Source organism: Salvelinus sp. IW2-2015, linkage group LG32 (assembly GCF_002910315.2).
Source record: "Salvelinus sp. IW2-2015 linkage group LG32, ASM291031v2, whole genome shotgun sequence".
Taxonomy (NCBI): domain Eukaryota; kingdom Metazoa; phylum Chordata; class Actinopteri; order Salmoniformes; family Salmonidae; genus Salvelinus; species Salvelinus sp. IW2-2015.
In genome coordinates, this window is record NC_036871.1 from 12,758,433 (window position 1) to 12,784,873 (window position 26,441).

General features: G+C 43.5%; 1 protein-coding gene across 2 annotated transcripts in view; it reads left to right on the forward strand.

Moving 5' to 3' along the window:
- dpydb (dihydropyrimidine dehydrogenase b) overlaps window positions 1-26,441 on the forward strand; it is a 159,742-nt gene that overhangs the window by 17,138 nt on the left and 116,163 nt on the right. The window lies entirely within an intron of this gene.

Consider the following 26,441-nt stretch of genomic DNA (forward strand, 5'->3'; position numbering starts at 1 on the left):
TCGGATTATTTCCAGGTATAGACAACATCCTAAAAAATAAATCTAGGTATCTTTATTAGAAAGAATACTTTATTTGCCTTGACGGAGTGATGCTGAATGTAAAACATGGCTTAACTTACCCCACTACTCCCTACCTGTGTGAGCGGGCGAGGGCCCTGCAATACTAATGAAAGATGCAGGTTCCCTGACAGCTAATAATGTCTGACATCAAAGTCCAGCCCGTGCCTTTATCTCACCACGATCACAGTAGATGGCCAAGGAAGGGCTGGAGAGTCGGAGAGGGAGGGGGTGTGTTCCTCCTAGGGTAAGGAGGGTGTGTGTGTGTGTGTGTGTGTGTGTGTGTGTGTGTGTGTGTGTGTGTGTGTGTGTGTGTGTGTGTGGTGTGTTGTTGTGTGTGTGTTGCCTCCTATGAGTAGGAATGAGGGGTTGAGTGTGAGGTGGTGGTCCGAGGAGTGGGTTGTTGGTCAGGGCCTACGGACTTGCTGCAGCTTGCTGACATCCTGTTCTCATTACTTATGTTGAGTCATCCAGGATCCAGGAAGTGATGTATACAGCAGGGGTTGAAACATCATTTTTTCCCCAATAGTTTTGTTCTGAACAGAACCATTCTTTTTTTGTTCCATTCCACTGCAAAATAAAGTTATGAACCGGTTCGAACCAAGAACAGTACCGGTATATATCGTTCCTTTCTGTTCCTTTTTAAACCTCTGAAGTGTATATATACACTACCGGTCAAACGTTTTAGAACACCTACTCATTCAAGGGTTTTTCTTTATTTTTACTATTTACTACATTGTAGAATAACAGTGAAGACATTAAAACGATGAAATAATACATATGGAATCATAACCAAAACAGTGTTTTGGTTATATATAAAATATATTTTATACTCTTCAAAGTAGCCAAATCACAGACAGTGTCACCAGCAAAGCACCCCCACACCATAACTTTCCTCCTCCATGCTTTACAGTGGGAAATASACATCCGTTCACCAACACCGCGTCTCACAAAGACACGGCGGTTGGAACCAAAAATCTCAAATTTGGACTCCAGACCAAAGGACACATGTCCACCTGAGGCTGGTAACTAATRAAGTTATCCTCTGCAKCAGAGGTAACTCTGGGTCTTCCATTCCTGTGGCGGTCCTCATGAGAGCCAGTTTCATCATAGCGCTTGWTGGTTTATTGCGACTGCAATGAGTAGATGTTCTAAAACCTTTGACCGGTAGTGTATTTTTACAATTTAGCTCAACATTAATTTACCACACCAATCAGTGCTGATAGAGCAGCTTGCTCTGTAGCGGGTAAGCGATTTAATGTGTATAGAGAAGTCATTAAGAGCAAATTGTATTTTGCAATAACAGCATGGTTTAATCATAATGAAAGACAAACACACACACTATGCTGTCAGTCACAGTGTAGGGCGTGAGATGCAACTAAAATTTTGAGGGTGAGGAGAGAGCGAGAGAGGATGGAGGAAGCTTGCTTTGAAGCACAGGGCATCATGTTATGACATGCATTGTCTGAATTAGGCCCACAGAATTATACCTATGGAGGAGCAGCTTCTATTGAGGAACTTTGAAAATCTTTGAGCTTCCGAGTTGGTTTACCATTGGACAAGAGCAAACGTTAGCTAGCTAACTAACAAGCTTTTGTGTGCAGAGCAGCACTAAAATTCAAAACACGTCTTACCTTTTTGTATCGTAGTTAAGAAATCCAATGTGAAACATGATAACTATAGTATCCTTAATTAGCATTGAAAAAGTAAATCCATTCTTCTCTAATTAAACATCTCCCTAATTTCTGAATTACGCTTGTAACGTTGTCAGGCGGCTACAGTAACCTATGCTTCAGAGSGGAGGGGGAGGTAGCTTACACACACACACACCCACAGGCACAACATTTTGGGCTGACAAGCAGATGCTGGTATACGTTTCTGAATGACAGAGTGAGAGCTTTGCATTGATGCATTGTTACGATTTTTGTGGGACTGGAAAAGAATGCCTGGAATGTAAAATAGCGTTATTAACTGGTTCCCATGCTTTTAAAATAACAGTTCTGTTCCGGAACAGTATAGATCACTTTCAGTTCGGGTTCTGTTCCACAAATCATTTTGTTATTTTCCGTTTTTTGATTCTGTTCCCTGAAATGGTTCCAACTCTTGATGTACAGTATTACATAATTAATAGAATATGTTTTAAATGCACATAAGTATGGTAAATGTGCACATAYTTCTGTTTAAAAAGTGTATTGTTCAAAACAAGCTGTTCAGTTACTTACTACTCTACCACTCAGTGACTCTGCTAGCAACAGCAGCAGGGTGCACAGCCGTACAAACATTGCTTGGATTGTTTTGGCTACTATGAGGGGGAACTACCCCAATGAAATCGCAGGATTCCACAGCAGAAATTTAACAGCAGAAAGTAAGTGGACCGTCCTGAGGCGCTCAAATATGCACTCAGTCAGAACTTCTGGGTCTGCTCTAGTCTCCCTCCCAATGAGTCTCTCGTGCCAGACGGCTTACTTCCACACGTGAGCCTAGATCTTCTCTATCATGTACAAATGGAGCTAAAGTAAAAAGCTAATTGTAATKAAATTTTATGTCACTAATTATAACAGTCATGGGAGCATTCAGACCCCTTATTCAACATTTTGTTACATTACAGCCTTATTCTATAATGAATTAAAAATGAATTTCTCTTCATCAATGTACACACAATACCCCATGATGATGAAGCGAAAACTGATTTTTTAAAACAGAAATACCTTATTTACATAAGTATTTAGACCTTTTGCTATGATACACAAAATATTGCTCAGGTGCATCCTGTTTCCATTGATCATCCTTGAGATGTTTCTACACCTTGATTGGAGTCCACCTGGGGTAAATTAAATTGATTGGACATGATTTGGAAAGGCACACACCTGTCTACAGTATATAAGGTCCCACAGTTGACAATGCATGTCAGATCAAAAACCAAACCAGGAAGTYAAAGAAATTGTCCGTAGAGCTCAGAGACAGRATTATGTCGAGGCGCAGATCTGGGGAAGGTTACAAAAGATTTCTGCAACATTGAMGGTCCCCAAGAATAACGTGGCCTCCATCATTCTTAAATGGAACAAGTTTGGAACCACCAAGACCCTTCCTAGAGCTGGCCGCTCTAGAATCTCAAATATAAAATATATTTATTTGTTTAACACATTTTTGKTTGCTACATGATTCCATATGTGTTATTTCATAGTGTTGATGTCTTCACTATTATTCTACAATGTAGAAAATAGTAAAAATAAAGAAAAACCCTTGAATGAGTAGGTGTGTCCAAACTTTTAACTGTTGCTGTATATACAAAAGTATGTGGATACSCCTTTAAATTAGTGGATTCGGCTATTTCAGCCRCACCCGTTGCTGACAGGTGTATAAAATCGAGCACACAGCCATACAATCTCATTAGACARACATTGGCAGTAGAATGGCCTTACTTAAGAGCTCAGTGACTTTCAACGTTTCAAGTCAGTTTGTCAAATTTCTGTCCTGCTAGAGCTGCCCCGGTCAACTGTAAGTGCTGTTATTTTGAAGTGGAAACGTCTAGGAGCAACAATGGCTCAGCCATGAAGTGGTAGGCCACACAAGCTCACAGAACGGGACCACCTAGTGCTGAAGCTCGTAGCGCTTAAAAATCGTCTATCCTCGGTTGCAACATTTACTACAAAGTTCCAAACTGCCTCTGGAAGCAACGTCAGCACAAGAACTGTTAGTCGGGAGCTTCATGAAATGGGTTTCCATGGTAGTGTATACAGTGCCTTTGGAAAGTATTCAGACCCTTGACTTTTTCCACATTTTGTTACGTTACAGCCTTATTTCTAAAATGGATACATTTTCCTCATCTATCTACACACAATACCCCATAATGATTAAGTAAAAAAAGGTTTTCTAAATTTTCTTCAAATTTATATAAAATTAAGATGCTACAAGCTTGGTACACCTGTATTTGGGAATTTCTCCCATTCCTCTCTGCAGATCCTCTCAAACTCTGTCAGACTGGATGTGGATCGTGCTGCACACTATTTTCAGGTCTCTCAAGAGATATTCAATAAGGTTCAAGTCCGAGCTCTGGCTGGGCCACTCAAGGACATTCAGAGACTTGTCCCAAAGCCACTCCTGCGTTGTCTTGGCTGTGTGCTTAGGGTCGTTGTCCTGTTGGAAGGTGTACCTTTACCCCAGTCTGAGGTTCTGAGCACTCTGGAGCAGGTTTTCATCAAGGATCTCTCTGTACTTCGATCCTGACTAGTCTCCCAGTCCCTGCAGCTGAAAACATCCCCACAGCATGATGCTGCCACCACCATGCTTCACCGTAAGGATGGTGCCAGGTTTCCTCCAGACGTGACGCTTGGAATTCAGGCCAAAGGTCTGAGAGTCTTTAGGTGCCTTGGAAAACTCCAAGTGGGCTGTCATGTGCCTTTTACTAAGGAGTGACTTCCATCTGGCCACTCCACCATAAAGGCCTGATTGGTGGAGTGCTGCAGAGATGGTTGTCCTTCTGGAAGGTTCTCCCATCTCCACAGAGGAACTGTAGAGCTCTGTCAGAGTGACCATCGGGTTCTTGGTCACACACCTGACCAAGGCCCTTCCCCCCGATTGATCAGTTTGCCAGGGGCCAGCTCTAGGAAGAGTCTTGGTGGTTCCAAACTTCTTCCATTTATGGATGATGGATGGCCACTGTGTTCTTGGGGACCTTCAATGCTGCAGAATGTTTTTCTGTAACCTTTCCCAGATCTGTGTCTCGAACAATCTGTCTCGGAGCTCTACGGACAATTCCCTTCAACCTCATGACATGGTTTTGATCTGACATGCATGTCAACTGTGGACTTATATAGACAGTTATGTGCCTTTCCAAATCTGTCCAATGAATTTAATTTACCACAGGGGGACTCCAATCAAACTGCAGAAACATCTCAAGGACGATCATGTAAATGAACACGATGGGAGACAGAGAGCTGGTTTTAAGCGCAAGGCACAGCAGGTGTTTATTGGTAAAGGACCACAGGAGGAGGCAGGTAGCTGGGTCCAGGGGCAGCAGAAGGTCATACACAGGGGTCCAAAAAGGCAACAGTACAGGCAGGGTAAAGGCTAGTAACGTTTTCGGGAGATCAAGCAATAGGTTGATAACAGGAAATCCAATTCCTGCCTATACAGTTAAAGTGGGGATGAGTCGGCACATCTCGGAGAACCGGTCCACTACAGCTAAAATAGTAGTGAAGCCCAAAGTCTGGCAGACCAGTGAGGAAATCCATGGCGATGTGGGACCATGGTCTGTGTGGTGTAGGTAACGGCTCGAGCTTACCGGTAGATAGTTGGCGAGGGCTCTTCGCCCATGCACAGACGGGATAGGAAAGATACGTAATCTCGGACGTCTGCTGTTAAGGATGACCACCAGAACTTGCGTGTCAGTATCTCCGTGGTTCGGGTGATCTCGGGATGGCCAGAACTCAGCGAGGTATTGCACCGCTGCATTAGTTGGGGTCTGATGGAGGCCGGAACATAGGTCTTGCCTGCAGGGGTGTCGGGAGGTGCTGGGTTGTGGAGTAGGGCCTCTTGGACGGCTGTTTGGATTTCCCTCTGTATGGGTCCCACAACACAAGACGGAGGCAGGATGGGCTCGGGAGCTGGAATAGAGAAAGGGGAGTCAAATAGACAGGATAAGGAATCAGCCTTCACATTTTTCTTGCCAAGCAGATAGGTGACGGTGAAGTTGAAGCGGGTGAAGAAGAGTGCCCAGCRAGCATGTCTGGGGTTGAGCCTCTTAGCACTTCTTAAGTACTCCAAATTGCGGTGGTCGGTAAGGACAAGGAATGGGTGATGAGCTCCCTCTAACCAGTGGCGCCACTCATCGATAGCCAGCTTAATGGCGAGGAGCTCTCAGTTCCCAACATCATAGTTCTTCTGAGGGTGACAATTTCTTGAAAAAGAAGCCACATGGGTGTAATTTGGGAGGTGTCCGTACCCGCTGAGAGAGAACCGCTACTACGCCGACCTCGGATGCATCAACCTCCAGAACAAAAGGAAGGGTAGGATCTGGCTGCCTAAAGATGGGGGAAGAAGTGAAGAGGTATTTCAAGGTCTGAAATGCAGTAAGGGCGGTGTCGGTCCAATGGAGGGTATGGGTTTATTGACTGGTGAGAGCTGAGAGGGGAGCGGTTGTGCTGCTGCAGATTTGGATGAACCGACRGTAGTAGTTGGAAAATCCTAGGAAACAATGTAATTCCTTTACGGWGGTAGGTTTGGGCCAGTTAAGCACAGTCGTGACTTTGCCTTCGTCCATGTTGACCCCTCCTGGTGTCAACACGAAACCTAGGAAGGTTAGAGTAGTAATGTGAAAGGCGGTCTTCTCAGCCTTGACATAAATATGGTGGTCCTGTAGCCGTTGGAGGACCTGTTGCACATGCTGCACGTGTTCTGCAATGGAGTGAGAGTAGATCAAGATATCGTCAATGTACACGATGTGATGAGGAACTGGTTGATCATGTCCTGGAAAACTTCATTCATGAAGGACTGGAAGACTGCGGGAGCATTGGTGAGACCGTAGGGCATAACCAGGTATTCGTAGTGACCCCTAGCGGTGATGAACACCGTCTTMCACTCATCCCCACTTCAGATACGGACCAGGTTGTATGCACTACGTAGGTCCAGTTTAKAGTAGATGGTAACCTGTCCAACTTGTTCTAGTGMGGCCAGAATCAAAGGAAGAGGGAAGCSATTCTTGATGGTAAGGTCATTGAGGGGTCGGTAATCTATGCAGGGACRGAGACTACCATCCTTTTTTTTCACAAGAAATAAACTGGATGCAGCCGGCGACATGGATGGACGGATGAATCCCATGTTGAGGGCCTCTTCTATATAGGTGTCCATAGCCTCATTCTCTGGGATGGACAAGGGGTAGATCCGACCCTTAGGGGGGATGCCCCAGGAAGGARGTCGATCGTGCAGTCCTCCGGGCAATGAGGGGGCTGAATGGATGCCTTTTTCTTGCTGAAGACAGTCTGGAACTGGGCATATACAGGTGGGATGTGGGTTGGAATGGCAGACTCCGATTCTTCTATAGAGGTGGCTCGACAGGGTAGATTGAAGCAGTTCTTAAAACAGGCGGGAGACCATGACAGCAGTTCCCCTGCCGCCAGGAGATGGMAGKGTTGTGAAGGCCTAGCCAGRGGTGATCGAGGATGAGGGGTTCTTYAGGCGAAGACAACACCATTAACTGAATGACCTCAGAGTGAAGGAGGCCAATCTGAAGGGTGATACTTTCGGTCATGCGAGTCACAAGACCAGTTCCGAGAGGTTGTCCGTCCAGCACATTAATCCTAATGGGAGGATTAACAGGGATTAGTTTGACTCTTAACTGGTGTGCCAATTGTTCKTCATTGAAATTACCTGCGGCCCCAGAGTCCACTAGTCCCTCCACAACCTGAGTGGTCCCATTAGCAGAAAGAAGAGCCGGGATACCAAACTGCCTTTTGGTAATATTCAAAAATGTAGAGGTGCTTACCCTGGCGGAAGTGGAGGGGCTGTGATCACCCCTTTGTGGGGGGAAAACCGGACAGCTATTGAGTAGGTGGTTACTCTCTCCACAATAGAGGCACAGGTTTTCACGTAACCTCCGATGTCTATCGGCAGGTGTGAGAGGGGCGCGGCCAAGTTGCATGGATTCGGGGCTATTAGACTATGGTGGACGAGAGAAGGGAGTGGAAGACTCACAGGCCATGGGCAACTGTATTGGTCGGCGGTCCACCAGTAGGTTGCCAATGGATATGGACATCCGGAAGTATTGGTTTGGRTCTGTTAGATCTCCTCTGCAGGCCAGTTCGAATTGTAACTCCYGATTAAGACCCCTCCGGTAGACTGTAAGGAGCGCTGGTTCACTCCATCCACTGCCGGMAGCCATGGTACGGAACTCAAGGGCATACTCAGTGGTRGAGCGACGGCCTTGTCGCAGCTCACATAACAGGTCCCCGGKGTGACGACCTGAAACTGAATGGTCGAACACCTCCTTGAAGAGGGCGTGGAAATGTGATTCAGAGGACAGATCAGAACTTTGAGCGGCCCACAGGGCTGTGATCSAATCCATAGCTTTGCCTGTGAGTAGGGAGATGACGAAGTCCACCCTGTCTTTGTCAGTGCTGAAGTCATCGGGGTAATGGTCTATGTACAGGTTACATTGCATGAGAAATCCTTGACATTTCCCTGGGGAGCCGTYGTATTTATTAGGCATGGATATGGGGGGAGATGAACGAGAGGAGGCTGTGGCACCTGATATCGGTGAAGCAGGAATGGACTGGTGAAGGAGGTCGCAGTTCATCGATTSGTCCCTCCTGTCGGGCTAGACGTAGCTGCAGCTCCGCTGAGTCCATCTGTCGTTTTTGGTGAGGTATTCTGTAATGAACACGATGGGAGACAGAGAGCTGGTTTCAAGCGCAGGGCACAGCAGGTKTTTATTGGTAAAGSACCACAGGAGGAGGCAGGTAGCTGGGTCCAGGGGCAGGCAGAAGGTCATACACAGGGGGTCCAAAAAGGCAACAGTACAGGCAGGGAAAAGGCTAGTAACGTYGTCCAGGAGATCAAGCAATAGGTTGATAACAGGAAATCCGATTCCCTGCCTRTACAGCTAAAAAAKGCGTCGTTAGTGAGGCAGGCAAAAACTATCATAAATGGGAGGATTAAATTACGGGGGGAAAAGCGTTCCGAATAGAAGTGTGTCACAAAACAAACAATACCTCACARTGATGGGGTGCAAAGAACTTAACTAAATAGTGTGTGATAATGACATACAGGTGTGTGAACAGGTGATCATAATTCAGGCGATTTGGATCTGGAGAGTGAGCTGCGTTCAGGGGATCTATGTGTTTGAGAGTGTGAGCTGGAAAGTGGGCTGGAAAGTGAGCTGCTTTCAAGGGATCTACGTGTTTGAGAGTGTGAGTTGGAAGCAGACGTTACAGATCAATGGAAATAGGCTGCACCTTAGCTCAACTTCGAGTCTCATAGGGTCTAATGTTTTCTTTTTTTTTTTCTTTTATAAATGTGCATACATTTCTAACAAACTGTTTTTGCTTTGGCATTATGGGGTATTGTGTGTAGATTGCTGAGGATTTTTTTTAAATGTAATCAATTTTATAATAATGCTGTAACGTAACAAAATGTGTAAAACGTCAAGTGGTCTGAATACTTTCAGAAGGCACTGTATATCTGATTTCTTTTATTAACTAACTTTATTGACTAACTAAGTTCTTTGAGAATGAAAGTTATGTAACTAGTGCATCRTGCCGTCACGGCCGTTGCTGGAAGAAGACCAAGGTGCAGCGTGGTGAGCGTACATTTTCCTTTTTATTTCAAAATGTCGCCGACAAARCAACAACCGAAAAACAACCGTGAAGCTTACAGGGCATTAGTGCCACAAACAAAGTTACTACCCACAACGAAAGGAAGGAAAAAGGGCAACCTAAGTATGGTTCCCAATCAGAGACAACGATAGACAGCTGTCCCTGATTGAGAACCCTACCCGGCCAAAACATAGAAAAACAAAATCATAGTAAACAAAACATAGACTGCCCACCCCAAATCACACCCTGACCAAACCAAATAGAGACATAAAAAGGCTCTCTAAGGTCAGGGCGTGACACATGCTTTGTGACATTACATTATCTATACCCTAGTTAGATAACGTATTTTCGCTGCTTCTGGTGCACTAATTTGTTGGTGAGCTGGCTGCTTGTTCTAAATACTATAATCTATTCAGTAGCAGCATGTGCAGCAGTGGTCATTGGGTTTTGGACAAGCAAACATGAAATAGATKCATTTATGTTGTTGTTCAAATGTACATATTGCTTTATGTATCTTCACAAAGAAACTCTTGGTAGTTTGAAAACTTGGCATCATATTTCTGTCATGCTATTTTGTTGATAAACTCCAACCACCACCCCTCCTCTCYTAGCACCGGTATTCAACCAACAGCAGCCGCCACTGCCTGCAACAGGGTTGTAYAATTAAAGGTGAGGTGGATTTTACATGGGTTATTTAATAAAGAACAGTATGGAAACAGAACAGAAACTGGATAMAAGAGTCTGTCCTTCCTTACATACTAGGGCTGTCGAACAATTTGAATTTACTGTGAYTAATCCCGATTAACCGCAAATTCAGAATGTGCTCAAATTGAGATGTCATTTTTTTTATTATACAAAAAAGCATTTTTTGTCCAAAAGCATCTAGATTTTGTCCAAAAGTAAATCTTGGCAAAATGGTTTTCTTGGTAAATTGATTTTCTTTAACCTCAATGTCAACTTGTTCTGACATCGCGTTGTTGCTTTTATCTGTGTAGATGATGTATTTGGATGTTTTCGGTGTATGTTGAACAAGATCATATGTGTGTCTTATGTGCACTGACGTGTAGTTTATTTTCAGCATTTGCTGTATTTTTGCAGAGGGATTGCCATTTGGTTCAGTTTTTGAACATCTTTTTTTCCTTTATAAAAATCGACGGTGAGCATTTGAAGCTGCTAAGGACCCATCAGAGACTTGTGAGTTGTGACCAGACAAAAAGGCTTTCAACACAGAGACACTGAAAGGCATTGATATCCCTGGTGATTGAAGTAAGGTGCCATCATTAGTCCCTGAGACATTACGTTGTCACTAATTAGGAAGAGCAACACCTCGTCTTCCTCAAAGACTCCATTACTGCTGCGACTGAAGTCCCCCACCTCTCTTCTCCTCGGCATCACACCAGGAAGGTGGATTCATTATGACAAGAAGAGAAGAAAAAGTGTCCCTTTCCACTGACTTTCCCCCTTCCCTAGTACGCAGCACGAGTAGATATAGACAGCAGGACGGAGAGAGAGAGAGGGGAGGGTTTATTTTATACTGAAGCCAGTCTTAATTGGTCACGTCGTAAGGCAGTTTGTGTAATTATGATGACAGCGCCTGGTTTTGGAGTGGACGGTCTCGTCCCTCCATGCGTGCTCCCCAGGGCTCTCATTATGACGATTGGCGACGATGGCTTTTATAATGTGTCCCCTGTCCCATTTGAAGGAGTGAGGGGTTTCCCCAGGGTCTTCGGTCCTCTAAGAGGTTGTGTAGCACTTTAAAGTCATTAATGTCCAAGTACTAGTCTGTAATGGTGTATTTGTTTATTGTGGAATGATCGTTTTGTGGAAAGAGGGTATGCCCTACTCATTTCAATGGCTTTCAAGGAATGTAAGTGAGAAAATTTAGCGATATACGTTATGTATATGTTTTTCAATCAGTATTCTTATAATGTCTCATTATGTGGCCTAAAAACTGTGAGTATGGTTTGTGATGTTCCTCATACAGCCTACAGAATATTTAAAGCTGAACAATAAAGGATAGCTGCCTTTTAAAGCAGCTTTAAGGCACTGCTGTACRCRAACACACACACATACACACAGACACACACCTCACACACCCCCAACACACAGACCCCCCCAACCACCCGCCTCCCCACACACCCCAGCTCTCCCTTGTGGGTAGCAGTTGTGTGGGGTTGGTCCTAGCATTAGAATCGACGGTGTGTGTCTCCTATGGCAGGGCCAGGCTTAGTGGGCGTTGTGTGCAGCTGGTAGACCTTCTTCCTCTATGGACCTCCAGTCTGCTGCATCCTGACAGCTCTGACAGCTACGTTGACATCCCTTAAACATGCCATAATCTCTCTCTCTCTCTTCCATCAAATCCCCAGGGCTAAACCGAAATAGTATCAGATAGCCAGATAGCATAACGTGCTACATGTTAATGTACTTTGAGAGTATAGAGTACCGCACACACACACACACACACAACACACACACACACACCACACACACACACACACACACACACACACACACACACACACACACACACACACACACACACACACACACACACAACACACACACACACACAAAACACAACACACACACACACACACACACACACACACACACACACACACACAGAGACAGTGGAGGACAACAGTTGGAGATGGCGCCGCAATGGCAACTACAAGGTGTTTGAGTCTAATGCAGGAGCCTGAGTTGAATGTGTAATGGTGGGTCAGGAGCCAGTTGACCTCCCTCTGTGGCTCATTGCCACACATCTTAAGACCTGAAAACAAAGCCACCATAAATAAATAGAACAGGTTGCTGAATCAAAGAGAACAAGGAGAGGACGAGCCTAGAATTGTTTGATTGTTGTGTTCACAGGAAAGAGAAGAGTTGTTTAGAGATGCCATGGGAAGCGTTGGAAGTTAGGTGTGCGGCATGAAATAGGTGTCCCTCTGTAGCTGAGTTTTTAAGCAATTGTAATATACATTCTGGTAAGGGCCCCTCACGAACTTAGACCAATATCAGGTGATATTTTATAGGCTTTGTGTCATCCAGAGCTCTGTGTCATCCAGATCTGGGACTATTCCTATGACTGTGACTGAGGCTTTTGTATCTCTGTCTCTGATTGGTTAGATAAGGCTGTACCCTTGAGTGGTGATGTTTGAGAGATTCCCCGGTTGGTCGGTTAATAATGCAAGAGACTGGAGGCAGCGGTGAGAAGACACCATCAACGGCCTGACACAGACACAGGGAGAAGCTGGGGAGGGGCTCACCTATTTTGTGTGTGTGTGGTGTGGTGTTGTGGTTGGTGTGTTTGTGTGTGTGTGTGTGTGTGTGTGTGTGTGTGTGTGTGTGGTGTGGTGTGTGTGGTGTGTGTGTGGTGTGTTTGTGTGGTGTGTGTGTGTGTGTGTGTTGTGTGTGTCTGAGAGAAGCTGTGGGGCTTAGCTATAGTTACCACTCTGTAATAAAGGCTGTAGTATTATTGCCTTGGTGTGCTGAGATATAGTACAGCCTTAAGGGCGGACGCTTCTCTGTCGTTTTATGACGCTGTCTTCGTCTTTGTTTTCTCCCGGGTTAGTTTGGGATAGCATTTGTTTATGTTTTTGCTCAAGGTTGTTTGCGATAGTGTTGTGTGTGCTCCAATCCCTATGAGAGTAAGCTATTATAGTTCAGAAAGTTGAAAAGTTGGTGTTTGTCTGAGTTGAGGGTGATTTCATTTAATATTAATTTGGGGGGTGCTTATATTTGTCCTGTAATGGAAACTCCCCCTGAGACACCATCAGGGAGTGGGGTCACAGCCAGGGTCGCCATTGTACAGCACCCCTGGAGCAAGTGTCTTGCTCAAGGGCACAGCAACAAAAAAAATATTAAATCATCTTGTCGGCTACAGTATTCAAACCAGCAACCTTTCAGTTACTGGTCCTACRCTTTAACCTCAAGGCTACCTGCCGCCCCTAAAGAACAAATGTTGTGTGACAGGAATGGGAGTCGGACACCCGTGTGCGGATCACAATGGATTAGTAGTCCATCACCTTAACCACTCAGCGAACTCGTCCTTTGAAGTTCAACATAAGGAGTTTACATTGAGGRAGTTGTGACATCTGTGTAAATCTATCGACTTTGAACCAAGCCCGTGATTACAAAGTCATATTAGTGAATTTCAGTCCCACTTCTACATGTTTATTGAGCACTCGCAACAGGTTCACTACAAAGGATTGATTCTAGATAAACCATCGAACTACATCCTTTGTGGGTACACATTTTCTCTCTCGTATTTAATGTGATTAAGAATGCATTTGGAAGTCTGTGTGTTGTGCCTGCCTTTAATCATGACCTGAAAAACACAGGTGTTCTACTCAGAGTGGCTCAGAGAAAGACCCTTTGTTATTGGTACTCAGGATCCTGGCACGCACTGCCACAGACCATTTACAACTCCTGATCAAATAGGATTGCCTGTGAGTTATTTTCACTTGACATTTTGGAGAGCCGCTGGTCAGGAAAGCTGAAGTGACTGCTGTGGCTGTGTCGTCTGTCGTTTTAATGTTTCAATGCTTCCATGCAAATAGAAAGAGAGAGAGGGGGGGGTGGAAGATAAAGGGAGAGAGTGAAAAGTAGAGGGAAAGAAAGAAAGGGAGGGAGAGGATATTTCATCTGCAAGTTTTCCCGTGTTAACTTCGAAATGATGCATCTTTATTTGATGAGGTAAAAGTAAAGAGAAACGGCAATTAATTAAACAAACAAAAAAACACAAATGTATCCTCACCAAAGCCTGTCAATTTTTAAAGGCTGTTTACTTTGACTAGTTTAGTAGGGGAAACACAAAACAAGCTTCACATAGGCAGGACACATGCTCAGTCCCGCCTCCTGCTTTCTTTCTTTCTCTTTTCCTCTTTCTATCTCTCTGAGGTCTTGTCGTTTGACAGGACTGGCAGCGCTGCATCCATTTTGTTACTTCATGAATATTTAATCAGGCCCAGCCAAATTAACCCATGTATAATTTAGCGACGGCGTGTTGTTGTCTACCAATATGGCGTCTCCACCACCATTACGGAGTCATTTGTTTTTGGACCCCACTGTCTCCATGGAGACAAAGGGCCTAAGGCTGTTACGGTGACGTATTACCGCCACACCGGCAGTCATGAATCATGACCGCAGTCAAATTCCACGTTGGCCGTTGAGTCACGGTAACTAGGCTTCTCCAAAACTGTGCTCTGATSCCGCTGATGATCATTAGTAGCCTACCAAACTTCCTARCGGCCAATCACCAATGGCCTGGTACTCAGYTCTCTATTGTCCCTCTAATCACTCTGACATCAAGGCAAATGCAATAGAAAATCTAATCAAACACTTCATGAGAGCCCTGGCATTCAAACTATGAGCGGAATAGGATCACCTGTTGTGCAGAGAGAGCCAGCTCTTCATGGCTGGCTGATGCATGAATTGTGTAACATTTCTATAGGCTATGCAATTGTGTAAGAAAATTGTGATGGCCTCTATTAAAAAGAGGAGGGTTTTCCTTCCTTAGCGGGGAGCCCATTAAACAAGTTCTCCATAAGCTACTGGGCGATGTTCTGTTTGTCATTTAGTGGGACTGAAGAAGCAGGTGTTTCTTAGGCCTATCCCACACGAGACATGAAGGAGAGTCTGAGGAGCGGGGTGGTGACTAGAGAATTTCCTTTTCAATTCAATTAAGTACACTCTGCCGATGTCTTTATGGTGGCTGAGCAACGTGCCATTCTAGTCAGCAGCTCAAAATGCATAAATATCAACAGAAATAGCCAGTAAAGCCTTGAGATGTTCTACACAAAATATGCGCATTAGAGTCCCAACACTGTGGTAAATCTAAATTTGTGGACATTGGGAACATAGATCTTTTGAAATTCTTTTAAAGCCACGATCCGTTGTCTATTTATATTACAACAAAGTGGATGACAAATGTCTCATGACAGTACAATGAAAAGTGTCATTAGGTAAGTCAGAATCGCATGCCAGGATGCAGGAAATGTTATAGTCCGGGGTATGAAGCTTCCGAGACTATTGGATGGTGTCGAGGATAAGCAGCAGATCATGGGGAAGGTTTATCGCAAAAGAATTCATAACAAGCTATTTGAATGTTGTTCCGGGCTTGTAAGACATACAGTGGGCCTCAGATAGGATCTATTATTTGACAATTGGATGGAAGTGTTCGATGGACCTCTACCAAACGATTAGTCTCTTACTTCATAGAAGCTGAAGAGCAATTCCAGCCAAAACTGAGCCCTCCATCAGTGGGGAATAGAAAAGGGGCTTTGTAGATCGGGAGGTGGTAACCAACTTAAGAACCAAGCCCAACATGTCCAGGTCGAGGCAAGCATCAGTAGTTTCTATAGTGGAGATAGTGACAAATCCCTTCCAGAAAAAAACGCAAACTCATTCGTTGTTTCACTCTGCAGCACTGAGCCGACGCTAATCACGTGTTTTATTATGGAAGCTCACCTTTATGGTAGACAATGTCCAGCACACAGAAGTTCCCTCAGTCATTTACCGCAATGACAGAAAACTGTCTAAAGTTCTAGTCCAAAAAGGTATCGTACTTACGCAATGACAGATCCATAGAGCAAAAAATAGTAGTTCTCCATGGTTGTTCTGCAGATGCATGACATTAACGCATTGACAATAAAGGGCATTCAGCGTGTGCAGCGAGCCGCTTACACAAGGCATCTACGACACATGACCAATGCTGAAGATCTGCTAAGAATGTTCTAGAATGGGTAGAGAACACTTCTGCAATAGGCTGTGCCAATATATTTTTGATGTGCTACTTAATGTGGACTGTTCTTATGTGCCCAAGAGACATATGAAGAGGCTGTAACTCAAATTTAATTGTCGTTGTGCTTGAAAAGTGCCTTGGTATCTAAGAATAGGTATCTCTAAGATAGGTATTTTAGATGAGGTCTTTGAAACTAGCTTATTTCGTTCGTTGCAGACTACTATGGAGATATTCTTTATTTTTAATATTAACAATTATTGGGACAGCTAAATTTAGAAATCTAAATTTCAAGCCCAAACAAAATGCTTCTTAACATCGTACGATTTTTGCTTTTCGTCATTTAGTTATCTGTAGAGTGTGTGATTGCATTTGGGGTTAATATTATTAATTCTAATTATCACAATATTTAAGAATAAAGGAGTTTAGAAGGAAGGCATATTTGTAGAATACGTAGAGATTATACAATATGAAAACAAGGTTACAAGAGGGGTACTGATCATAACTTTCGAATTCGCACTAGATTTATACATATTTTATACTTGATAATTATAACTCTAGGGTCGTGACCAGACTTTTGATATCTATGTTGCGGAGTTATTATCCACATCTGTTCCTTGAGGCTTACAAAGGACCGGTTAATTAAAATGGACACAGGGAAACTTACCAAAATAATTAGGCCGTTCTAGGCGTATGGAACTATAATAAAGGGGCATATTTTAGTTCTTAACTGACTTATGCACAGTTTAATAAAGTGTGGAATAAGGAAACAATGTAAAAAAGAAACTCATATTGGTTGGTACTTTACAGGACAACAGGACAATTACTAATTTACACTTAATAGGGGCTGGTTTGGGATTAAAGAGTCCCCTATCTATCATAAATTCCCTGTCCGGCTCTGGGCTGAAATCTGGAATTTTGAGGTGAAGGAGGAGAGGAGGAGAGAGGCGCACAGAGAGGGATGAGGTGCCGTGAGAGATGAGATGATTGTGTCTCTCGTGAGAGTGTCGCTCGTGCATGGCAGTGACTAGTCGATAGAATTGTGATGTGACTGTCTCCTGTCGTGCTGCGAATGCATGTGTGTCACTCGGTGTGTATTTCGGCGTGCTTTTCGGCTTTGTGCTCGCTCGCTCGCGCCACGCGCTTATGATGATGTGGCACAGTTGAGGTCTAGGATAGTGTGATCTTCTCTAGTAAGGTGGATTGTACTTAATCTATTTCTTCTAACATTGGTTTACCCAGGTTAATAGTTTTCATTGATTCTAGACAACATACAGCAGACTTGTCAGATTTAAATATTGATATGGGGTAGAGAGGAGAGACTAGTAATCTACCTTCATGTTCAGAGCATATAGACACACGCGGATATCTAGCAACCACTTAGAAAAGCGAAGCGTAGAAGCGACTCTCGGGGAGGGAGGAGAGTACTCTGTATTGTAGACGCAGGTAGGCAGCAGAGGGGAGCAAGAGAGTAGGGGAGATCGGGATCCAGAGGCGGAGGCACAGGGGAGAAACGCGCACAGCAGGCAGAGGGAGAGGATGACGGACAGAGAGGAAGCTCAAGAATGAAGGGAACAGCGAAGATGAGAGAAAGGGAAGACGCAGGATCTGTGGCGAATAGTATTGAGTGTCTGTTTGTCTTGTACACCGGACTGTGACTAGTGAGTCGGTCTCAGCATGGACGACGCAGTTGGCACGTCGGAGGGGTTGGAGGAAGAAGAACAAAAACGTCGAAGAGCTATTGTCTGTGGTACGAACCTTATAATCTTTGGAATTGTGATACAGTCACGGACAGTAATCACATTGTGGGGAATGAGCTCATTTACACTTGTGGCTAACATGAGGACTGAGGGTTATCTTAGCCTGAGGCGTTACTTTTTATGTCTGGTTTTTTGGGAGACCACATAAGCTTACATTTAGCATATGACACTCGGAGACGGACGACTTGATTATGACAAATAGAACGGAGGTCTACGCAGCAATCTTCAGTCTGACATAGTGATCTTTTATATATAGCCAAGGACAAAATTACGATCTGCACACAGGTTATCACGGATAAAAGCGCTTCAAGCAATTTCTACTTCTGGAGGTGTTAGACGCTCATTTTTCAAAACTAAAGTGGTTAGAGGGCGGGCTGATTCGGGTATTCATGGCTTTGATAACAGGACGTGGTTGGATATATACAACATATCACAGCGAGCCATAACTAGCTTTGTTCTATTGGGTCCTCACAATGTTGATAGGCTGATTAGGAGATCCCTTTCCTCCGAGAAGGCGAGAGGTTGGCAGCCCCCCACCAAGAGGCTCCGAGGTGGGGCAACATCCATATGGCCACACGGTCCAGCCCCCAGGATGGGTTATGTCCCGAACAGAGATCGGGCCCGCGCATTAGGCTCGTCACTCTTTACGATATGCTTCTGATAAGATAAATTACAAATACACAAGTACGTGCATGTATATTTGAACTATACTCGCTAGGCAACACAGTGAAGAGGCATGAGAGAAAGAATCGCACGAGTTGTTACAGTTGGTCACCTCTCTAGAGTGGACTAATAGAACCATTTTATTCATTTAAGAAATACGATTCATTTGGCATATTACTTTGTTAGAGCTCTGTTACAAGGTTAATTCTTCATAATGAACTGGCCAATTTTTGAATCGATATAGCCGAATTTCAATAGTCAGGGTATATATCTGGAGCAATATCCATAAGGATGCTACCTGTCCTAAGTCATATATTTCATTTCTCAGGCATACTTTGGAAAGCGAGAGAAGTCCTAGTCGCTTTCTTGCGGCTTTCGTGTTGGACAAAGATGCCACTGGTGAATCTTTTAGAGGAGGAAATCACTTGAGTTTCTCCATTGGTCTCGCGCTTGGGACTTCGCACGGCAACTCTTTCTGGCATGGTGCATCAGCACAGTTTCTCAGACACCTGCGGGGTGAAAACATGATTACATTCACAATATACCAATCACCTAAAAATGACAGGAATGATTGTTCCAAAGCATTTCAGATACCTCCTGTATAATATTTGACTACAAAGAATTTCTCTGTTATGATATGCCACAAATAATAAGAACAGGCACCACTTTTTGCATCAAAGGCACATATGATACATTGTATTACTATACGATTAAGGCCTACACTACAGTAGCCTATGTTGTGAAGAGTAACCAATCATCCGACAGTCCTGATTGGATGAAAGAGATGTGTGTGGTGTTAGTGGTAGCCCATGTATCTGATGCTGTCTGGACCAAAAGAGTATAACATGTTGCCACCGTAGCATTTGATTGATTGATGCCAGCAAGCATTAGGCCTCCTTGATAAAACAATAGTAAATAATTAGCCAATCAGCATTGAGCATTGAGCAAAATGAAAGAGAGGAGGATGGCATTGGCATTCAACTAGTCTACAAGGAGGGTAAGTCAACATTTTGTTGTTTTACTTGTGCACGCACGCGCGCACGAGCACGGCCGCACGCACGCACGCACGCACACACACACACACACACACACACACACACACACACACACACACAGCACAAACCATCAGTACCATGGACAGCCACATGATATTTAGAAACATTGATTGGACTAAATTGTTTTCGGCATCTTGACGTTTGTTTTCAGTGTATTAAACTAAGCCTATACACTGAGTGTGAAAAACATTAAGAACACATGCTCTTTCCATGACATAGACTGACCAGGTGAATCTATTTTTAAATCCAGTGTAGATGAAGGGGAGGGACAGGTTAAAGAAGGATTTTAAGCCTTGAGACAATTGAGACATGGATTTGTATGTGTGCCATTCAGAGGGTGAATGGGCAATAACAAAATATTTAGGTGCCTTTGAACAGGGTATGGTAGTAGGTGCCAGGCGCACCAGTTTGTGTCAAGAACTGCAACACTGCTGGGTTTTTCACACTCAAACAGTTTCCTGTGTGTATCAAGAATGGTCCACCACCCAAAGGACATCCAGCCAACTCAATGAATTGAGGCTGTTCTGAGGGCAACTCAGTATTAGGAAGGTGTCCGTAATATTTTGTACACTCAATGAAATAGCTTTGTTGATTTGATGATGTTTAAATGTTTTAAATTGAAATGGTACTGAAATAGCGGAGGCAGTGCTCCTGAAGTCTTTTGTGCTGACTTGCGGTAACTCTCTGGTTCTAAATCAATAGTTGTTTAGTAAGCTGTCAAAAAACATTAACTTGCTTTATCCATACTGTAATTGATATAACGGTTTGTTACATGCAATATTTGCTTTGTGAACTTCACTGGACAGATGTTGCTCTCCGGTTTTGTGATGAAATAAACATATGTGTAATTTAATTTATTCCTCCACTGTGTGACTGTCATCTTTTTGTTGTCACGGCCTTATTGTATGTCACGTGGCATATGAACGAATGGGTTATAGAGCAAGCAAGCGCAATTATCACATACATCAGAGAAGATTATGTCTGACACGTTACTTCTTATTTCTTGCTGCTCCTCGGCGCTCTTAAGAGCTCATGCTACACGCTCGCATTAATATTACCCAGAACCAACTCCCTTCTCTGTTCAACCGTCCGACGCTCACTCGATTTGAGCACATACCATCGCTTTAATAAGTTTGTATTCGCTTTCTGAAAACAAAGTTGCATGAGAAGCGCATTGTGGGCTCTTGCATTTACGTTGTGGCCTTGCGATCACTAATGGCTGCACAGATATCATGAACAACATCTGAGATGAAACTTTATCGGCTTGATCGGGTCATTTTGCGGCAATATTTTGCCTAAATGTAACACAGGTGCATTCTGGTTGGTTATTTAATTTTAATTCTCACCGCATAGTGTCAGCATCACTTTATTATCTACAACTATTCTTTCCAAATCAGTAACGCGGTCGTTGTAATACTATTAGCTTCGTAACTGGACATTATATTGTCGCTGAAAATATACACTTATATTGGGACTCAGAGTGGCCGGGGCACCCACAACATACCAACTACAATGAACGTCTGTATTTTAGTGCAGAATGGCAGAAGCGCTTCCCCTGGGTTTTGACGTATGGAAAATCAATATTCGCAAGCGTGACTATAACAAACTAGTGTTGTATAAAGGTGGTAACTTTAACTCGTGCTATGATTTTGACCGATATGTGCAATTATACGATAAGCGAACTGATAAGTCGGAGCTTTAGCAGTTAACACGAGAAAGCTGGTATCCAGAGGACCTCCTTTAATAGTGCAGTCCAAAATGACGTAGTCTTTGCTTTATTTCAAACGGCTCGACCACGCATTGCGGGAATTAGATGGTGTGGCCATGGATAAGAGATCTCAACATAAGGTATAGTCATAATCTGGCAAAAGAAAAACCAGCCCGTTCGGCGGGGATCACGGATTGCCTTTGTCCCAGACAGACTAAACAACTTTTTTGCTCGCTTTTGAGGACAATACAGTGCCACTGACACGGAGCCCGCCTTACCCGTAGGCTACGGAAGCATCAGTAACCCCTTGTTCTAAGGGCGGGTGTCCTTTACTTTTGCGACTGAGTAGTACCAGGTCGGATTTGGGAAAGTAAACACTACTTACTAGAACGTGTTTACATCTCTTAGGTCAAAATACATAGAAATAGAGGTGCGGTGCGCAAGGCTGTTTATGGTGACGAGATGTCCGTCGGGCACTGAGCGGTCACTGGTTGCATGATACTAGTAGGACAGGCGATATACAAAAACACTCTCATCTTTCCTTAGTCTGACGCCAGCTGGCGTTTGCACTTGGTGGTGTTCTTATCCAAGGACATTTTTCAAAGTTGTATATTACTCTCTCTACCATTCATCAGCCACTCTCAGCTCCTCAATTCGTACACCTTAGTCTTTGTTCACTTCACAGGAGGTATACCCTATCTAATATTACTATGGTGCTATAATTAAAAAGCTGTGTAATGAGATTTAAATTTAGTTGTGATAGACTTTTAAAGATGTTGAGCGCATTGTCATGTACCATGGACAGGGGAAAAATACATCGCTATGCACTTGGACAGCGAATAGAGGACCCTTTACCTGCGGTTTTCCATCTTCGTTCGTCTCCATTCAAAGGTGGTTTGTCATGGAGACTGGCTTAACGGACCCGATTAGTTGTTAAGCAGCACCGCACTCGTGCTGACGTTATCCTAGGAAACAGTGTATAGCAAGAAATATATACTTGTAGGGACCACCTTCACAATTTGTTGCTTACCTAAAAAGCTGATGCGGGCCAATTACAGAGGACGGCCCACTGCTCTTTATTAATCTAGAGGCCCACTACATATATTCTATCTAACAATGGATCTTACGTCCATATGACTAAGGGATGGTTTACGGGCAATTCATGATTTAATTCGGGGCAATAACTAGGCGCAGCCGCCGCAATTTGAATGTATGACTAGGTCCGTCTCGGGCAGGGACGATATGGTGATCATAATTTTCTCAGATATTAACAAATCAGTGTGTGATGTTCCGAGGGCTCGCATGAAGTGTTTGATTAGATGTTTCTATTGTGCATTTTTGCTTTTTGATGTCAGATGTGGTTGAGGGACACAGGATTACTTTACGCTGGCTATCTTTTTTAGGTACATTTTTTGGTTGTAAGATTAAGTCTCGTATTAGGTTATATTTTATATGTTTTTGAGTTTATGTTTTTTACCCTGCTTTTATATTTCATAATGTATTCATTTTACAGCTGGAGATATGCAGAGCCAGAATTTGTGGGAGAACGAACCTTATTAGTTAGAACACACATTCTTATTGTCATACGTGACTCCAAAGAGGGCACACAGAGGCGTGGAGAATGGATTATTGTATTACATAGCCGTGTAGATAGCTCGGATCCGAATTTCATTGTAGGATGCTCCGGATTGTTGCGGCTTCAACTGCGGAACGCTCATGGCCTTGGTTGGCGGATCGGCACGAGTACTCTTACAGGGAGTTTGGCTTAGCACTTTACCAATCTTTATTGTATTATCTCCATGGAGAAGTGGGGGTCCAAAAACAAAAAAACATAAGTACCATCAATGATTGGTCCATTCGTAATGGGCTTGGCTCGGTAGTGTGACTGTCATATGTACCATAACACAATCCACATTTCCACTTCGTAAAAGATTCAATGATCACAATAATAAATTTTTTAAACACTCACCTCATGGGGCAGTTTAATTAAGATTCTGGACATAGAGTCCTAGAATTACACATGGATTTTCACGCTCAGCAAGATATGTTAACACCAGAGATATGGAATATGGGGTGTGGTACACTCATACTTGCGCTTCGTTGATTAAATCGACAAGATCGGCAGTACGAGAGTTCAGGTAGATAAGAGGATAGGCAAGAAGAAGAAAGAAAAGCCAGGTGGGCGCGGCACTGGCGAGCATCTCGTGTCTCTGGCGGGAAACTATAGTGTATAGGGCTCGTTCTTCGTGATATATTACCTTACCTCAGTTATAAATGGCTACGACTACTAAGATAAAGAGTCGGGTGCACCTTTAAACAAAGTGGGTAAGTAAACATGTGTACGCATACTCTCGTGTGAGGAATAGCACTATTCTGTGTTTCTGTTATTTGTATATTAAATATATACAGTGATAAGCGCCGGATGATATATATCTCTCTTTTGGTCTTTTTATTCTCGAGGTGATCTATACGGAATATTAACATTGTGATTACGGATCTACATGGGTTATTCGAAGTTAACTTAGCGGTTTAGGAGAATAGGTCGACGGGAAGACGTTGGTCTTCAAGATATGAAATAATCCACTCTCTGCGACGCTACCCTATCTTCTTTGTCGGGTGTCTTCGCCTCTACTTTTCACTCTCTCCCTTTAAGATAATAATTTCACCAAGGGGCTTCCCTTTTCTCTCTCCTTTCTATTTGCATGGGAGCTCGTTACTTTATTTATACCTGAGATACATTTCAGATTAAACGACAGACGACATGGTTATGCCATAAACGGAGGGAATAGGTATGTGAATCTTTCACTAGCTTTCCCTGACCATGCAAAACTGGCTCACCAAAGGGATTGCTGTGGTCATTACGGTGAGAAACTAGACTGGGCTTTAAACCGGGCCTGAACGGTTTGTTAAATTCTCAATTAGATTCAAACAGGCAATCCTATTTGATCAGAGGGTAAGGTAGGGTCTAACACATTGGTATCTCTTGTTCGTTGTTCAAAACCAGCTGCGTATAGACAAGGAATTTTTTTGATTTGTTACATTCATCTATAACGAGTGTGTTATTTATCTGAACCCCTAACTGGGTAGAGTAGAAACAGTTACCACCTTGTTGTGGGTTTCCTCAGAGTGGCATTAGACTTATAAAGAGAGCTCTTGTGAACATTTGAGAGTAACATCAGGTACTATGGCCAACAATGCAATATACTATACACTCACGATAAATCCCGAGAGACGATATTATATGTAGTTATCGTCTACACAAGGATGTAGTTATCTGCTTCATACTCAATACTACATATTAAACATAACTGTGGATGAGTATAAGAAGAATGAAGAACAACGACTGAGAGAGGATATCTAACATCTTTTGGGTGAAGGTGGAACAGTTGTCTCTTTCTTCTCGTATTTGAGTATGTTTGATTTTAGATTATGGCACTCTTTTGTGTAGATTGTCTAGATTGTGGGGAATTTTAGCACTTGCCGCTTGCTTGAGTTCATTGTTCAAGACTTCTTGACACAATAAGCACAGCGCTCAGTTTCTAAACTTTCAGAACAAGATGGCTCAGTATGCACTAGCATTAGTAAGACTATTTGTTTAATTAGGTTTTCAAAAATCATTTCATCCAGGTAACTTTAATCTAATTTTTATTAAATACAGTTGAGAGTTACTCTAGGTGGTACTCCTAATAGCCTAGGAACGCAACTGCCACTCATGACACATTACTAAATCCTTGTATTCAAATTAGGATGCTGTGACGTTATTTTCACTTTAGAGACCATTGTGGGACGGTCGCTGGTGGTCAGATTTAATGGAATTATAGACTTGATAAGGGTGTACATAAAGGCTTGTCAATGTGCTTGTGCTCTGTCTTGTCGTTTTAATGTTTCAGTTTCATAATTTGTCGGGCACATTTTGCAATTATTCGTAAGAAGAAGAGAAGAGAGGGAGTGGGTGGTAGTGAGATTGATAGATGGTGAAGGATGAATGTGTAAAATAAGATGAGGGATAATAGAAAATCGATAAGGAGAGGTGAGATAGGATATGTTGTGTTATCATCTTGTCTATATATGTTTAATGTCTCTTAAGAATGTAATCTGTGTCGAAATGATGCATTCTTTTATTTTGATGAGTGTAAAAGTAAAGAGAAACGGCAATTAATTGTTTCAAAAAAAATGTTCCTCACAAAGAACCCGGGGGGGAGAGCGGGGGGGGGGGTGGAGAGGAGAGGAAGTAGGGGAAGAGAAGGGAGGAGGGAAACTGAGTTCCGGAATCGAAGTGCCTTATTAGAGGGGGGGGGGGGGGGGGGGGGGGGGGGGGGGGGGGGGGGGGGGGGGGGGGGGGGGGGGGGGGAAGTTAATAGGACGGAAATAAACAAAAAATGTCTCACAGCTTGTCATTTTTAAAGGCTGTTTACTTTGACTAGTTTAGTAGGGGAACACAAAACAAGCTCACATAGGCAGACACATGCTCAGTCCGCTCCTGCTTTCTTTCTTTCTCTTTTCCTCTTTCTATCTCTCTGAGGTCTTGTCGTTGACAGGACTGGCAGCGTGCATCCATTTTGTTACTTCATGAATATTAATCAGGCCCAGCCAAATTAACCCATGTATAATTTACGAGGCGTGTTGTTGTCTACCAATATGGCGTCTCCACCACCATTACGGAGTCATTTGTTTTTGGACCCCACTGTCTCCATGGAGACAAAGGGCCTAAGGCTGTTACGGTGACGTATTACCGCCCACCGGCAGTCATGATCATGACCGCAGTCAAATTCCACGTTGGCCGTTGAGTCACGGTAACTAGGCTTCTCCAAAACTGTGCTCTGATCCCGCTGATGATCATTAGTAGCCTACCAAACTTCCTACGGCCAATCACCAATGGCCTGTACTCAGTTCTCTATTGTCCCTCTATCACTCTGACATCAAGGCAAATGCAATAGAAAATCTAATCAAACACTTCATGAGAGCCTGGCATTCAAACTATGAGCGGAATAGGATCACCTGTTGTGCAGAGAGAGCCAGCTCTTCATGGCTGGCTGATGCTGAATGTGTAACATTTCTATAGGCTATGCATTGTGTAAGAAAATTGTGATGGCTCTATTAAAAAGAGGAGGGCCCATCAGCTTTTTATACTAGGCCTCACTATATATT